The sequence below is a fragment of the Protopterus annectens genome, chromosome 7.part1, assembly GCF_019279795.1.
Source record: "Protopterus annectens isolate FY-2018-M chromosome 7.part1, PAN1.0, whole genome shotgun sequence".
Lineage (NCBI taxonomy): Eukaryota > Metazoa > Chordata > Ceratodontiformes > Protopteridae > Protopterus > Protopterus annectens.
The window spans coordinates 532,454,446-532,472,841 of record NC_056740.1 but is presented as its reverse complement, the minus strand read 5'-3'; the positions used below and the strand labels follow the sequence as shown (position 1 = coordinate 532,472,841).

General features: G+C 42.1%; 1 protein-coding gene across 1 annotated transcript in view; it reads right to left on the bottom strand.

Annotated features, from left to right (window-relative positions):
• The window catches only part of PRTG (protogenin), a 627,066-nt gene that overhangs the window by 191,418 nt on the left and 417,252 nt on the right, over positions 1-18,396 (bottom strand). The gene's annotated exons all lie outside the window — the stretch shown is intronic.

The following is an 18,396-nucleotide window of genomic DNA, read 5'->3' as shown; positions in this document are numbered from 1 at the left end:
AAACACCACCAGTAAAAAGTAAATCAAATACCAATACCCCAGAAGGGGTTAGTAATAGCCATAGATAGGAGAGAGAGAGAGAAACCAGGGGGCTGGAGGGAGAAAAAACAGGACTGCCACAGTGAATACACTTGAACATCTACATTTAGGGTAAGTGTACACAACTGTACTATGTTCTTCGTGTTTCACTGTTGTAGTCATCACACTTAGGTGGATTCCCAAAGCTGAAGAAGGGTGGAGGCAGTCAAGAAGAGTTAGGGCTGGCTAGTAGGCCTTGCAAGACTGCTGTAGCAAATCCTGCCCTGGATTTGGAAAAGATAGGCAGGTGGTAATGCTTGGTGAAGGTGTGTACAGAAATCCAGGTAGCAGCCTCCAGGATGTCCCTGGTAGGGGCTCCCCTGAGAAATGCTGTAGAGGTAGATGCTGCCCTAGTGGAATGTGTTCTGACCCCCTGGGGGGATGGTTTCCCATGGTGCTTGTAGCAGAAATGGAAGCAGTGTGGAAATAGTTTGTTTTGAAATGGCCTTGCCCTCTGCCCCTGTTGCAAAGGGGTTCCTATCAGTTCATCAAAACTGTGAAGTTCGAAAACTGATTATGGCAAAGCCACGGAACACCGAATTCTTTCCCAGGGAAAGAATTTGGTGGGTCATTTCTGTGGATTCGCTTTTTTCAGCACTGTGGTGGAAAATTACAGGTCAGGTTCAGGTAAGTGTGTGATTGTGCAGACGTTAGGGTTAGAGCATGGGTTAGGTGAGTTAGGGTTAGGGCGCGGGTGAGGTGGGTTGTGACAGTGACAGACCTTAGGGTTAGGGCGGGATAGGTGAGTTAGGGTTAGGGCACGGTTCAGGTGAATGTGCAACAGTGACAGAACTTAGGGTTAGGGTTTGGGTTAAGGTAAGTGGATAGATAGTAGTGTAGGGTTAGATGTAGGATTTTAAGTGTATGTATGTGGATTGCTGTTTTTTTTGGTGTGCTTGTGTTGTGTGTGTGTTTCTTGGAACAGCGATTTTTTTCCCTGGGAAAAAAATCCCTGTTCTAAGCCTTCGATGGTTTTGCACTTTGAGGTTAAATGTTCGAACATATGGTGTTCGAACTTCTGCCATTTTATGTAATTTATACAGACCCGTTGCAAAGCTGACTAGTAGCTGGTCAGATGTTCTGAAGGGTTTAGTCCTATCAAGTTAGAATCTGAGTTGTCTGTGCACGTCCAAGGAGTGCAGGACCCTTTCCCCTTTATTTTGAGGATTATTGAAGAAGGTTGGCAAATGGATGGATTGAGTGAGAGCCGCACTGGACACCACTTTAGGCATGAAGGAAGGGTTAGTCCTGAGGGAAAATAATGAAGGGTTCCACAGCCATCAGTGCTTGTAGCTCAGACACTGAAGTGATGGCTAGAAGCAAGGCTGTTTTTCAAAAGAGGAATTTTAACTCTGCTGATGTAGCAGGTTCAAAGGGGGGAAGCGTGAGCTTTTCCAGTACAAAGTTAAGGTCCCAAGCAGGGGTGGGTGCTCTCATTGGTGCTCTTAAGTTGTTTGATAAGAGGGTCCGAGAAGAGAGGTGGCTCAGTGTTGTAATGAGCAGAAATGGCTGATGGAATGTACCTTAATGGAGGGGAAGGACAGGTCTTTGTAGAGTAGATCTGCTAAGTAATCCAGGATAAGAGGCAGAGAGGGCAGTGTTGTGTCCTCTCCTTTAGACTGAATCCATGAGTAGAACCTTTTTCCACTTATCAGCATGGGATTTTCTTGTACTGGATCTTCTGGCTACAGGAATGATGTCCAGCACCTGTTTGCTTAAGGTCGCTGGGGAAAAATTCAAGGAATAAGCCAGGTTGCAAGATTTAGGGTTTGCAGTTGTGGATGCAGAATCTGTCCCTCCTGCTGAGAGAGGAGAGTTGGATTCTGGTGTAGGTGCCAGGGTGGCACCAATGTCAGGCTGCACGTGAATGGGTACCAGTGCTGGCATGGCCAGTCCTGGGCAATCAGAATTGTCCTTAGTCTGTCCTGTTTTACCTTGAGTAATACTCTTGAAAGGAGGGGCAGAGGGGGGAAGGCATAGATTGAGAGATTTACCTACTGAAAAGATAGGGCATCCACTTTCCAGGCCCTGCTGTGAGGATTCCTGGTGCAGAATTTGCTGAGTTAGTGGTTGTAGGGAGAGGCAAAGAGATCCACCTCTGGGGTCCCCCATTTCTGGATCAGAAGGTTGAAGGTGCTGTGCTCCAATTGCCACTCGTGTGGGTCTTGGAGATTTCTGCTTAAGTCGTCTGACAGTAAGTTTTGTTTGCCTGGCAGGAATTGAGCTTGTAGATGGACTTGAATGTCCAAGGCCATGTTCCACAGGGCCATGGCAAGCATGCAGAGTGGATAGGAATGGGTTCCACCTGCTTGTTGATGTAACACATAACTGTGGTGCTGTTTTTATTAGCAATTGTCCTGGAAATATTAGGGATCTGAAAGCTGTCAGGGCATTCTGTATAGCTAGCATCTCTTTTTGGTTGATGTCCAGATGAATTTGACTTGGGCTCCAGTGGCCCTGAATACAAATTCCGTCCATGTGTGCCCCCCCAGGCATAGTCTGATGCATCTCTGGTTAGGGTCTGGGTGGCTTGGGGTTGAGTAAATGGCAGTCCCTTGTTGTGGTTGCATGCTTCTGCCCACCAAAGGAACTCTGTCCTTAGACAGGGTATGATAGGAATGACTGTTTCCAGGTCCTGAGAATGTTGGCACCAAAGTCACAAGATGGGTTGCCAACTGGCTCACTGACAGAACCCACACCGTGAAAGTTGTAGACTCCAAATCCGACGTCAGACCAGTAACAAGTGGAGTACCACAGGGTTCAGTCCTGAGTCCTCTCCTGTTTGGTATCTACTTTTCTGAAGTACAGGCTAACACAAAAGGTCTTTGGCTAACGAAGTCCACAGATGACTGCAAACTAGGAGTCATAATTGAAACCCCTAATGATGTAATTTTGGACATTCTACAAAAGGGCCTCACTGAGACAGATGCCTGGTGTCAAAGCCATGGCCTCAAGCTCAATGCCAAAAAGTGCATTGTCATCCCCTTTGGTAAAAACTCTGTACCCATGAGTTACCACATAGGTGGTAGTCTACTTAACACCAAAAGTGTGATAAGAGACCTTGGGACACAGGTGGACAGTAGTCTCTCCTTTGATAATCACATTGCCACAGTAGTCAGGAAATCCTTCTACATAGCACACCTCATCACAAAAGGTTTTTCATCCAGGAAAAAAAGAGGTCATTGTTCCCCTCTACTCATCACTCATTAGACCTATTATAGAGTACAACGCCCCTTTTGGTATGTACCTCACAAGACATCTACAACAACTGGAAAGGCCACAGAAGTACCTCACAAAGAGGATTACTGGCCTCAAACAGATGCCCTATGCAGACCGTCTCAAAAAACTCCATCTTTACTCTGTCGCACATCGCCTACTCAGAGGTGATTTCTGCCTAACATACAATGCTATGTCAAACCCAGAGCTGTTAAACATGCTCCACTTAAAGAAATCCCAATCCCTCCGAGCTACACACTCTAGGGACCTAAACCTTGTCACCACAAGAAACAGAACATGCTGGAGGGATAGATTCCTGTCCCAGAGACTTCCCATACTCTGGAACAAACTACCTATCTATATCAAACAAAGCTCCTCATTAGCACTCTTCATGAAAAATCTTGATGATTGGATGGGAATTAGGAAATTCACCCCAGGGATCACCTCTGTGGCTCTGCTCGACAAGGGCACAGGAAAATAGTTTTCTTGGGTGGCAAAAGCCACGGTACCCTTTTGGCTAGGCTTGTATAGGCCCTAGGGTTGACCATATCTACCTATGAACCTATGAAGTACCATTGGAGTTTCCTCATATGCAGTCTTGCATATGGAATCAGCAGTATACATGAGGCCATGAACCCTAGGGCTTGCAGTATTTTTCTTGCAGATAGCTGGGTTCTGGAGGCCATTTGTTTGAATGAGTATCCTGTTTTTTTGGCTTATTTATACTGGTTATTGCTTTTAGCTATTTATATATAGCACTTTTTACTGCCTGTATCCCGCGTTGGTGGTGCTGTGGTATGGTTGTCGCCTCACAGTAAAACGCTGTCCGGTTCGATTCTCAGTTAGAGCGTCTTCTGCGTGGAGATATGCATGAATGGGCATACCTTCATTGAAGGTTGTGCGTCAGGCCTGGCAAGCTGGTACGTAAAAATCAACTGCCAATCATTAGCGGACTGGAGTTCTGCTGTGGCGACCCCTAACCGGGAAAAGCCAAAAGACACAAACAAACAAACTTTTTACTGCCTGCTGTGTACTTTTTACTGTATTTTACTGTTATTTTCTGTACTTGTTAAGCACCTACTTGTTTGTTCTGATTTCCTGCCAAGGAATGTATCATATAACTGATTTGTTTGCAGTTAAAAGCATTATGTAGAGTCTCCTTGCTCCTTTATCTGTTTAAAAACTTTCATTTTGTGGCTCACTACTGTGATAAACATTTCTGTAGTGTTTACTGTCTAAAAGACTGCAGGCTACTAGCTTTAGTATTGGTCCACACCCTCCCTACCTGTTGGGGTCTTGCTGTTATACTTGGTGGCTTTGCAGTTGCCTGCCCCTACTGTAAATTTGATCTGGGACACTCCTCCCATTCTAGTGTCATTAGCTCATTCTACGTATTACAGAGAGAACATCTGAGAAGGCCACCCCACTTAGTTTCTTTCCTTCTGTTCCTCCTTTCTCCCTTTCTTACAAAAAAAAAATTGCCTGAATCTCCTTGTGTTCTGACTGTGCTTCTCTAACATTTTGGAAATATAGAGTATATTTTAGTGCATTTATTAAAACTGTATTTGCCTTAATACTGCTACATCTCAAGTGCTCTAGGCTGCACTGCATCTGAATTGTTTTAGTGTGTTTTAGCTGCTTTTCTGTATATATAGTCTTTTCTGTATATGTAGACCAGCTATTTATTCTACTGTATTACTGCCTCTTAAACTGTTTTTTTCATTTTTGCACTTGCCTTGCTTCATTCAAAAAGTTTTCAATTGCTAATTTTGTAGAGTTTTAATTGCATTTACTGTTTAGGGCTACACACTCAACTGCGTTAGCCTACTGTATTACTGCATTGTTTAGCCTGTTTTAACAAAAACAAAATACTATATTGTTTGCTCGTTTCCCACCTTTCCTGGCTAGTATAGTCCAGATCCCAGGCTTTGCTGGTTTCAGGACTTTATTTTCTGTGTTCAGAGCTATCCAGACCTTGCTGTGGTAGAGGGAAGTCCTACTGCTTACCAGTGGGAGTGGTGAGCATTGTACTGCCTATCTAACACTAGAAGAGTGGTTTCCAGCTCTGAAATTGTAATTTTATTAGCCATTTTGGGCTGATTTCTATCCCTTTCAACTTTCTGGATTAATAGAGTGTGTGTTCGCATCGTGCAGCACAGCAGGGCTACGATTAAACTATTCCAGGTGCCAGAAAATCTGCTCTTCAAATTTTTCTTGGCTCGAGGGCTGACTTTCAATAGATCGCAGCTTTTTGCTGCTCTGCTACGTACGAAACCCTGACCCAGAATCAGGTCGCTTAATGATTTAGCACCCGGTTCCCCACGAACGGCGGTGCACTGCTGGAGAGGCGCCCCTTCCGCCCGCCCGACCCAGTGACGAGCGGGCCTCGCTGCCTTGCGGCCGGCTATCCCTGGCCAACCGGAGATCCGCGCGCCACGGTATCGTTACGTTAGGCGGGATTCTGACTTAGAGGCGTTCAGTCATAATCCCACAGATAGTAGCCCGCACCATTGGCTCCTCAGCCAAGCACATACACCAAATGTCTGAACCTGGTTCCTCTCGCACTGAGCAGGATTACTATCGCAACAACACATCATCATTAGGGTAAACTAACCTGTCTCACGGTCAAACCCAGCTCACATTCCCTATTAGTGGGTGAACAATCCAACGCTTGGTGAATTCTGCTTCACAATGATAGGAAGAGCTGACATCGAAGGATCAAAAAGCGACGGCGCTATGAACGCCACGCCACAAGCCAGTTATCCCTGTGGTAACTTTTCTGACACCTCCTGCTTAAAACCCAAAAAGCCAGAAGGATCGTGAGGCCCCACTTTCACGGTCTGTATTCATACTGAAAATCTATCCCTTTCAACTTTCTGGATTAATAGAGTGTGTGTTCGCATCGTGCAGCACAGCAGGGCTACGATTAAACTATTCCAGGTGCCAGAAAATCTGCTCTTCAAATTTTCCTTTAGAACTAGGTGGTTTCTCAGTATTAGCACTAAAATCTGAGCCCCTGTGACTAGCACTTGCTCTAGAACCTGCTGGAAAGCACTAGGAAGCCTTAAACTGATACAAGCACTCAACTCTCCTTGTTAATAAGGAGAAATTAATTGTAGGCACTAAACAGCTTATAACTGCAAAGTACCTTGCAAAGGTAAAGAAAAACAGCTCTTGTACTTTACAAAAAATGCACCTAAACAGGCATGCCCAAGGGTCAGCTTCCGGTGATTTTTCCTGTCCACCTGGTGAATCTGGGCATACTGGGGCAATGCAGCAACTGCCTCATGTACACAGACAACCCTCTCCTTCTACCACCCAACACTACAACCTGTGCGAGATGCACTTACATAGCCAAACTGGAAGTAAAGCTCTCTCCAGCCAAAACTGTGCTAGATAGTCAAGAGGAGAAGGTTAACACCTGCACTACACCTCAAGCAACACATAGCCCTTCAAAACCCACACCATCAACACCCACACATAGCAACACTAAACCCACATATGTGGAGACCCTTAACATTAACCTGTCCAAACAGCAGGGATCTCCTCCGAAGCTGAAACGCAAACATACACCAGTCACAACCAAAGTGACACATAGCACACCAGGGGGCCACCCAACAACAGTCCCTAAGGTAAGACAACGTACCCAATACTTTAGTCATAGGTGACTCTATAGTCAGGCACACTGATGTCCCACTCATCAGGCTGAGCAACGAGAAAATTACAGTCAACTGCCTGTTGGGTGCCAGGATCCGCCACATAAAGCATGTACTCAAGTCACTCCACAACAAGTACAAATAACTTGAGACGTACCTCCCTGGACTACATGAAAAGAGACATAGAAGAGATCTCAGATCATGTGGCCCAGGCAGATATGACCCTAGCCCTGAGTAGCATCCTGCCTTCACCCGGAATGATACCACAGCATAAGGACAAAATGATTGACTTCAACAATTGGTTAAGCTTCTAGTGTCATTCAAAGGGGATCCAGTATCTGTCTGCCTGGGACGACATGATCGACAAACCACAATGCTTTGCCAGAGATGGTCTGCACCTGTCACCCCTGGGATTCAGGTTACTGGCTAAAGCTCTTGCCACCCCTATAGTGCCTTTTTAGGCAAGGTTCAAAGGACAAAACCACCACCATAACAGATACAAGCATGCAAAATCTGAAGGTAGTGCTACTCAATGCTAGAAGTCTAAACCTCACAATGCACTCTCTTGAGACACTCCTAAAATGGAGAACATCAATATCTATGCAGTAACTGAGACCTGGTTCAAGACTCCAGACAGCACCCCTGCAATACCAGGCTACAACTCATGCCACACTTTTTTGGCCACCAAACCAAGACCGAAACACTAAAGGTGGAGGAGTGTCCATATTCACCAAGGATATTCACACCTCCAGGCTAGTTGCCCAACACAATGCATCTGAAATTCTCCAGGTGCAACTAACACTAGGTAAGACTGCAATCCAAACTGTAGCTTGCTATAGATCTCCCACCATGCCCCAAGATTCTCACTACACCTTTCTAAACATACTGGAAAATATTAAGATACAACCAAACACCCTAATACTGGGTGATTTCAACTACCCTACCATTAACTGGGAAAACTACTCTGGTACCAACACCTTTCCCCAACGGTTCTTGAAATTTATACATTCCAACGCCCTGGATCAACTAATCCATTGTCCCACCAGGGGCTCCAATATCCTACACCTGGTCATTACCAACATGGGAGATAGATGCTCCACACCAGTGGTCACCCCTCATTGGTCAGGTCTGACCATAAGCAAATCACCCTTGACATCCAGCCAACTTCATGCTACTTAAGTCAGAAGTGACAAACTTCATAGCACCCATGCAGATGGGAGCTGAAAGTTTGACTGCTGAATCCTACACTAAGGCATTGTACGAGCACATCCACTTGTGCATGAATCGTGCCATCCCAAATAGAACCAATACACTCTCCACCAAAAAAAGGAAGCCAATCTGGTGGTCCCCTGCCACAAACAAACTATACAACAGAAGGAAGAAACTGTTGCAAAAAAGAGAAAACTCCCAGGATGCAAAAAACTCCCTAACCAGCCTCAGTAAGAAGCTGAGATCCCTCATAAAATCCTCCAAAGCTGGTTACGAAAATAAAATTTCCAAAGATTCCAAAGACAACCACAAGGCATTATATATAGTTATGTCAAGAATCTAAAGGGCAATGCTCAGATCTGCTCTGATCTACAACAGAATGGCATTAAATAAACTGATCCCAAGGATATTGCCAATATCCTGGAAGATCGATTTAGTGCCAACTTCACCCCCCTCTTACCCCCTAAAGGGCCCATCTCAATACCAAAAGATTGCCAAATTCCGGTAATCACGGCCACACAGGTAGAAACTGCACTCTCCAAAGCTAAAAATACAGCATCCATGGGACCAGATGACATCCTGGGCTGTGTACTACATGAACTACAAAATTAACTGGCACCTCACCTAAGTGTCATGTTTAATCATAGCCTCACCTCAGGCTTCGTGGCCACTGAGTGGCACACAGCTACAGTTATCCCACTCCACAAGGGGGGATCCACCTTGGATCCCGGGAACTACTGTCCCAGCAGTCTGACGAGCTTGATCTGCAAGGCATGGAACGCATTATCATGGAACTTATAAACAAAGACATTGGCAACCTTCAAACACTGGACTCCACCCAGTTTGGGTACGCGAAGGGCCAATCTTGTCTCCTGAACCTGATTGACTTCTTCAAATCAGTCTCCAGAGCTGTGGACAAGGGTATGGCAGTCCACACAACCTATCTGGACCTCGCCAAGGCCTTCAACACCATCCCCCACTCTGGAATCATAGATAAACTTACTAAGCTGGGCATAAATCCCTACGTCACTTGATGGGTTGCCAACTGGCTTACTGACAGAACCCAGACTGTAAAAGTACCTGACTCGAAATCCAGCTCCAGACAAGTGACAAGTGGAGTACCTCAGGGTTCAGTCCTGGGACCATTCTTGTTTGGCATCTACTTCTCTGAAGTACAGGCCAACACTAAGGGACTCTGGCAAACAAAGTTTGCAGATGACTGCAAACTGGGAGCCATTACTGAATCTCCAAATGATGGGGATATTCTACAAAAGGGCCTTACAGAAACAGATGCTTGATGCCAGAGCCATCGTCTCAAGCTTAATGCCAAGAAATGTATAGTTATCCCCTTTGGGAAAAAACATGTACCCATGAATTAACACATAGGTGGCACTACACTAAACACTGAAAGTGTGATGAGAGACTTAGGGAAGCAGGTGGAGAGTGGTCTCACCTTCGATAACCACATCGCCACAACAGTCAGGAAATCCTTCTATGTGGCACACCTCATCACTAAAGGCTTTTCATCCAGTAAAAAGGAGGTCTTTTCCAGTACACTTTTATAAGTTAATGCTGATACTTCCAATGTCGAAACTCCTTGGGGACCAGTCTGTTTTTTATACATTCACAAAAATAAGCATTTTCGACTTGCAGTTTTCTACATTTTAATAATTTGTTTTCAAAAATAGTTAATGTCTGTTGAAAAAACAGACTGGTCCCCAAGAGGCTTCAACACTGGAAGTATCCAAATGGTTTAACTACAGACTCTGTACTGCATCGTGAGCTACTAGCCTTGTTCGATCGACAAGGCATTGAATTATTAGAAATACTCCTTAAACACAATCAGCTGTCCATTGACTCTTTGCATGGCTAATTGATTGATCTGGATAAACTTATAAAAGTATACTGGAAAAGACTGACAGGTTTATTGAGGAAGTGCAATTAAGAAAGGAGAAAAAAAATTGGATAAGGATATCAAAGCCTATCAGGCTGGTACAGCCTATCCCAAACCACCGATGATTTCCTCTAACAACAGGCATAATAACCAATCTAATAACACCATTGAGGTTTCCACAGGTGGAGCTGAAGTGCAGCCGGCCAATCAGGCCCCTTTGGGGTGGGACCCTCTGCGAAGATCCAAAAGGATACAAAATCAAACCAGACGACCGCAATATCGGCCCCAATGGAACCATCGACAGGGAAGGTATCAACAGAGCCACCCATATAGGAATGGTCAAGTGCAGCAAACCAGATGGAACTAATTGAGCTTGTTGGTGCTTCAGGCAATATTTCCTTTGAAATTTCAGGTACAGACTCCCTTGATGTTATGGGCTTTGGCCCAGAAGTTTTGGACAATGTTTATAATGATGCAGTGGGTGTGCACACTGCATATGCCAATGCATGAGGGGATTTCTTGGTGCATAACTTTTCTTCTAAATAATTTGATTCAGAAATAGTTGACTTGCTTAGTAAAGGCTTCAATTTTGTTCCCACTCAGAGGGCTAAACATTTTGGATTTAAAAATTTACGTTAGAAAGTTGTACTTCCGATTGTTGTTTGGTACTGCATTACAAGCTGATAATAGCAACACGCTAAGGAAAAGCAGTACTTTCAACCCTCCATTAGCTAACATTTTAACCTTATTTGAATCTTTTTGTGACTTTGATTTCAGGAATTTATTATAAAGTAAGACAGACACTAGTTTTTTGGAATTTAACCAATTGTGAAACAGTTTTGTTAAAAAAGTTGACTTCAAACAAAACATTGCGGGTTATGAAGCCCGACAAAGGGGGAGGGGTTGTAATAATACACAAAACGGATTACAACAACAGAATGAATAGGTTGTTGTTGGACGGGGCTATTTATGAAGACGTCTCTTCCAATTTTGTCAACATTTCTTATTATAAGATAGATTTGGCCTTGGTAGATCAGGGCCAGATAGATGTTGATTTGCTTAATTTTCTTAGCGTTAACCACCTAAGGGTACCGAATATCTTGGTATCCCTAAAATTCATAATGATCTGTATGACCCCCCCCCCCCCCCCAGTGAGGCCCATTGTGAGTGTTGCGGGATCTAAAACCTTTTTATTGGGAAATATATTGATGTCAAGTTGAAAATAGTTTTAAAATAAGAACAGCACATTTGCATAGATTCGTGGCATTTTTTAAGCAAACTGAACCGACTGTCTTTCGACTCTAAAGTTTCCTTTCTTACTGCTGACATCATCAATTTGTTTAATGTTAATCTACATTCACTGGGGTTGGATTGGTTTGAAGAATTTCTTTTTGAAACTAATATTTTTAGCAATAATGATGTTTCTGTCCTGGTTACTTTGATGGAAATAGTTTTAAACTATAATTTTGTTTTTTTTTTGAAGATCAATTTTTTATGCAAAAAACTGGGGTTGCTATGGGGGCATGTTGCGTCACCATTTTTGCAAATATAGTTATGGAATTTTTATTTTCGTTTTATTGATGATTTGTTTTTCGTTTGCAAATATAGTTATGGAATTTTTATTTTCGTTTTATTGATGATTTGTTTTTCGTTTGGAAAGGGGATCAAAAAGATGCAGAAGATTTTCTACTTTACATTAATGCTACCACTGAATTTCTCAGATTTACTTATGAGTTTAAACAGGATGATATTAGCTATCTAGATGTTTTTTTGAAAAAGGATTTTGACAACAACTGTTTAGTTAGTGACCTGTACAGGAAGCCCACTTATTGCAACAGCCTTCTGCATTATCAAAGTAGTCAGCCTGAGAATGTTAAGAGGGGCCTCGTGAAAGGGCAGTATGTACGTATTTCCCGTATGGTATCTAGGGATGTAGATTTTTATCAACAAAGTAAATTAATGAAGGGAATTTTGTTGGCCAGAGGCTATCCAGTTAGTTTGGTGGATAGAATTTTGATGAAGTCTGTGTTAAGAGGGACACTAGTAATTTTAAACCTTTATTAAGTTTGGATAAGTTACCCCTGCAAGTTTCTTCTGACAATAATGTCTTCCAACATGTTTTAAGGAAGGAACCCCTACTGATTTACATACACTTTCTTTCATTACACGGTTTTCCTCTGACCATAAGGAAATTCTAGACATTTTAAGGAAGAATTGGAGTATTTTTAACAGCCAGGTAGACATTATGGACAAAGTGGGGGCTCAACCTCAAATTATTTTTTAGAAGAGGAATTTCCTTTAAGGAATTGTTCAAAAGGACTAATCCAACAGGGCCCCAGCAGGATGGGGGAACCAAGAAATGTGGATTTTGTGCCCAGTGTTCCCTAATATACAACACAAACATGACTGACATCAATCATATTATCATTAGACCAAATGGGAAACATTCTTGTATAACAAAGGGAGTGGTTTATATTGCCTTGTGCTGCAAATGCCAAGGTTTTTACATCTGCAAGACCAAAAGAAGCTTTAAAGAGAGGATTTATGAACATGCAAGAGATATCAAAATTTGCAATTCCAGTAGTGCTTTGTATAAGCACATTTTGCAATTCCCTGGACATGAATGTGAGTTTTTAGGCATTGAAAAAGTTGTACAAGATCCCCATGGAGGCTCTTGGGAAGATCTTTTAGCTGTTAGGGAGTTGTGGTGTCAGATTAAACTTAATGCCCTTAATTTCCCTGGCCTTAATGACAGTCTCAGTTTAAGTAGCTTTTTGAAATTATGTTCTTATTTTGGATAGCTGTTACCATCTTTTTAGTTTATGCACAACAAGTTTTAGGTGAGAGGTTGCTATTGTTCTTATTAGCATATTTATATCTCTTTTCATTGTGACTATTTTGACATGAAATGTGTCTGCTAAAAGTGGTTATTTTATGACATTTTTAATTAACTATTTATATATGTGTTTCATATATTTCTTTATTTCTTTCAATTAACACCGTAATCAATTGTAGGTATAAAATGAAGGTTGTAGGTCTGTGAATGTATTCTGAAGCAGTCACCTGATTGATGCTGACGAAAGCACTCAATAAACGTGATTCTGGTGGTGTGAATAGGTTCTTTCACTGGTTCTTCCCTTAGTTTTATTGTAATATTTCTAAGTTTGTTCGGTTTCATTTCTATGGTTGAGCCAGCACAGAAACGGCACTTTTGACAAATCACTGCAGAATCTGTAAAGTTTTGTAGAGGGTGGTATGGCTGACTAAGGTTAAACAAATTATGTAATTATTCAATTGTTTAATCCTAAATGGGGGTTGTTATATAAACTCTGTGTTTTAATCTATGAATTGTTCTGATGAAGTCCAGTAAACTGAAGGACAAAAATGCTTAACACTGTTTTCTAAAACAGACCAAAGAAAAAACTAAAGCTGTGTGCAGTTGCTCACCATAAGCATAGCTGTTCAAAAAGTAGGACTGGTGCTGCAATCCCAGTCATAAAAGGAATGGATTACCGACTTCAGTCTTCTAGCCAAACAAAGTGCAGACAGTAGTCCCCAGGTAGGATGAGAGGTGACCCACCACCTTTTGCTTGTATAAGAAAGGCCATAACCAGTACCGTCTTCATTTCTTATTTTTTTTTTTCTGATGAAGCAAGTGGTCATGTACTTTGAATTTCACCTGCATTTTCCTGGTGGGCAAAGTAGAGTAATAAATAATATTTTGATTTTTTTTTTCTTTCCTACAGGTGTTTTGCAACTGCTGTGCATTTGTCTGTTAATGCAGAATGGCATTTTTTTTTCTTGGCTGGCTAATGATGTCCCCAGAAGACATTACCAACAAATGACAGATTCTCCCAAAAGATTACAAACTACACTGAACATTCTCTGAAACTATTACAACCTGCTCTGTCTTTGTCACACAGGCATGATTTATGATTTTATAAATTGTGAAAACTGTAAAACATTTAGTAAAAATAAATAAATAAATAAATAACTTGCTTAGGAGAGCTAGATAACTGAAAGTGTTTTTTCACCATCATAATCTGACAGCTATGACCTAAGGGATGCCACCCCTCTCCCAGGGTCAACCTTCTTCTGATACAATGTTCGCCTTGAAGATACGAAAGAAGATTAAGGAGTCTCCCAATCATCACTGAACACAGCAAAATATGGAAATGCCCAAGAAGGTTTTGATAAAAAGCACCCATGAAAAGTATCTGAACCTGTAGTGACTCAACTGACCCCAATGAAGCCTGAATTTTCTGCTACTGCTGTTTCTGACGTGCATCATCCAACCTCACTACAGGAAGTTATTAATGCAAAAATCATCTCTAGTCTTAACAGATATGGAGGGAGAGTGTGAGGCCATTATGGTTCCCAACAAGCCATCCAGGCCTTCGAGTGACCCCCCTCTTTAGCTCTTAATACACCAGAGTCAGATGCTGGTTATATGGTGTCTACACAGGGTGCCTGCCTTACCCCAAAGATAAATCAGGAGACTCCCCTCTCCCTTCCAGCAGTCCATTAACATTCTGTCAATTTTTGTGGATCTTTCTGTTAGTGCGATAGCAATGCAGGAGACACCTAGGGTCCTCGAAAAGAGGATAAACGAGTAGTACTTTTCTTAAGAACAGCACTGCAAGAGTGGTTTTGTCAAAACAGTACGCAGGCATCTGAATTATAGCCATCTGACACATTGTCACCAATAACACATAGGCACCAAAACTGCACAGTCAAACATCACTGGGACATACACTAGGTACACACAGAAATAAATGCCAGACTCCAGTGTTTTACAGACATGCTGCATCATTATTGGGTCTTTTCAGTAACAACAAGCAGGTTCCTTTCTTCTGGAGCATAAAAACACCCAATAATGGGTGATATCAGGCTAGCCTGGGGAAGAAATTCCTGCTACGGAATTCAGGCAGATATGTAAAAGAAGGAAAACTAGAAATGCTGCAGGATTTAGGATAACTCAAGAGAGAGTTGGAATGGTATACACTAAACACTATAATATAAATTAAAAAAATGGATTTTTTTATCAGCGAGATTATATACTCTAGGCTAGGCTACAATAGTGCAATAACAGATATGTCATATGAGTCCTAATAGTCCAACCCCTGGTACTCTTCAACATGTGGATCAACTACAGAGAATAAACAATAAAAGCACACACACCACTCTCCTACAACTCAACAATGGTGCTGCCGCTGAAGGGTAAGATTCTTCAGAATAGATACTTAACTAGTGCAATATTAGGAGCGTTCCCTTTTTTCCCAAAACTGCAGCACTTCTGCAGTCAGTTAATTTAATCAAGAGGGTGCAGGGGACTCAATCTCCTTCAGTGGGAGAGGGGACTTCGCTTTATGGAAAACATATTTTTACGAATGTCATACAAATGTTTTTCAATGTAGTTTCAGACATTTTTGGAGGGACAAAAACTGCATATGGAAATCTTACTTTTACAGGACTGTGTAAAAATGGAATCATGACTCACTGTGCTATTCACTGAACTTGTGAGGAACTGTCCTTACTGTCCACTAACTCAGTCTCTTTAATTACTTATTTATTTCACTTTGTTAATCGGGTAACTTGTCTGGTAAGCAGATGCTTTTCACCACAACCTGGGTCATTTGGCACACAAGTACAATACAGTGTTCATTAACACAGTTGTACATATAAGAGGTGACCTGTGTCTGGCATACAAGGCATCATCCTACCCAAAACTGATGGATTTACAGATCTGCAAGTCAAACATTATCAGAATTACTCTGTCTAGGGATCTAAACATCTTCTGCAACATCAACGGACTAGTTTAGAGGAACAAGTATATCTCACAGAGGATACTACTGCTCTGGACCAAACTCCCCATCCACATAAAACAAAGCTCATTCCTGCCCATATTCAAGTGCAGCTTGGATTTATGGATGGGAAACAGAAAATGTACCCCAGGACTGCCCCCTATACTATTAATGGACACAAAGAGCTCCTAACTGTTTATCCCATGCATGGGTCCCCTCAAATTATCTATGGTACGATCCCAGTTATTCTCAATAGGGATAATATATAATTATCGACCAAAGGATAGGTAAGCCCAATATCTAACCAAATGGGGCAGGTTTTTTCAAGCACAAAAAGGGAAATTGGTTAGCCTTAAAATGGCCCACAATGGCCACTAGCCTTGTACTAACAGACAGAGACACTGGTACATACCAGAACAATAATGTAACAATACATAGAGAACATGTATTACTTTGTTACATATTACCTGATCTCTATGTAACAATACATAGAGAACATATATTACTTTGTTACATATTACCTGATCTCTATGTAACAATACATAGAGAACATATATTACTTTGTTACATATTACCTGATCTCTGTGTAGCAATACATAGAGAACATGTATTACTTTGTTACATATTACCTGATCTCTACGTAACAATCTATAGAGAACAGGTAGTATGTAACAAAGCAACGAGAGAGAATTTGCAGAGTGTTACAACATTTGAACTATCAAATGCAAGTGTGATTTGACAAAGCCATGTTGTGTAATGTCTAACTGTTCTCCCTCAGCATTGCCTTTAAAACTGTGACCAGCCACTTTTTCTAAAGCTCAAGTAGTTGACATCCTGCACTAGCTGTTCTTTTTGTTTTGTTTTCAGTGTTACATCTAATGTGTTCTGCTGAACAGACAGCTTACATATGTGACTCTGGCAGATCCTTAAACACCCTGCAGTACACATCATAACCATAAAGAAATCACGAAAGCAGGAGAAATTACATAATATGCTATCGACAGCTACTCCCGCAGTGTTTCTAGCTGCAGTCCTGAGTGTACTTAGCCTATGGCAGGCAGTGTAAACCTGCAAGGAAAACACAAGCATTGTGTATAAACTCCTAATGTACACAACATAGTGCTAAACAGTCCCACCTCTTTCTTACTGCAAAATACACTCCAAGGGAGCATCTCTATCATCCTAGTTAACATGAAATTGGAGATGTCAACTACAGCTAAAAAAATGAATACAGTTCACTTCACAACCAGCCACGGAAAATGTGCGGGAGCTTCAATATGACCTGCTTCTCCTTCATTTCATTTCTTTTTTCATAGAAATGATCCCCAGTGCATCTGTCAGGTATTGCAACAGTCATTAAGAAAACAAGCACAAAAGTGTAGCAACTTTAAAATTCCACAATGTAATGAGAAAATTAACAAAAACAATATTATACACACATATCCATCCATCCATCCATCCACAACCCCTTTTCCCATTTTTGCACATGGGGTCAGGATTTCACTTTAACAGTAACAATCATCTAGAGCCAAGGTTTACACTGCTGGGTGACTAGCCTTGCTGCAGTAATTTTTGCACATCACACACTCACATGCACACACAGAGCTATGGCCAACTTAGTATGTCCAATCCACCTACTGCATGCCTTTGAAATGTAGGAGGAAACCAGAGCCCCTGGAGGAAACCCACATGAACAGAGGGAAGACATGCAGGCTCTACACAGAAGGCACTCCAGCCAAGGATCAAACCAGGGAACCTCTTGCTGTGAGGTGACAATACTATCCGCACTGTACACCCACATGCACACACACACACACACACACACACACACACACACACACACATACAGGCACACACACACACACACACACACACACACACACACACACACACACACACACACACACAGACACATGCTCACGTGCACGCGCACACACACACACACACACACACACACACACACACACACACACACACACACACAGCCACACACACATACTTGTCTATGTTTGTACATATGGCTTTGTATCAGTTCATAGAAGGTAGCTTTGACTGAATCACAAATGGCTGAGAAAAAAATGACTGAAGGTACAAATGACTACATTTGTCCGAAAAGCCATTTTTGTCGAAAACTGTACATGGTATTTCTGGTGTTGTTTTTGATCATGAAATTTGTTAGGGATGTCATTTAGAAGGTTTTGTAAATAGGTTAGTACTATGCTAACTGCCCTTGGGGCCATTTTAAGCCTAGCCAATTACCCCATGTAAGAATCAAACCCTGCACCTTGTGTCTGCAAGGTAAACACCTTGCCCATTACACCAACCTCCCTTTGGGGTAGTAATTTTCACCATAATGCTGTACCCTTCAGATTTGTACATTTTTGTGTTTCTGCACCAGCACTGTTTCACTATGTGGTAATTTTCTTTTCTCCACAGGTGTGCAACCATGGAGCCAGAATATATAATTAAGGAGGGTGTAAGCACAGAGCTTCCCACTTGGGGGTACAGAAGGGCATGCCCCTGCAAAAATGCTTTTCAT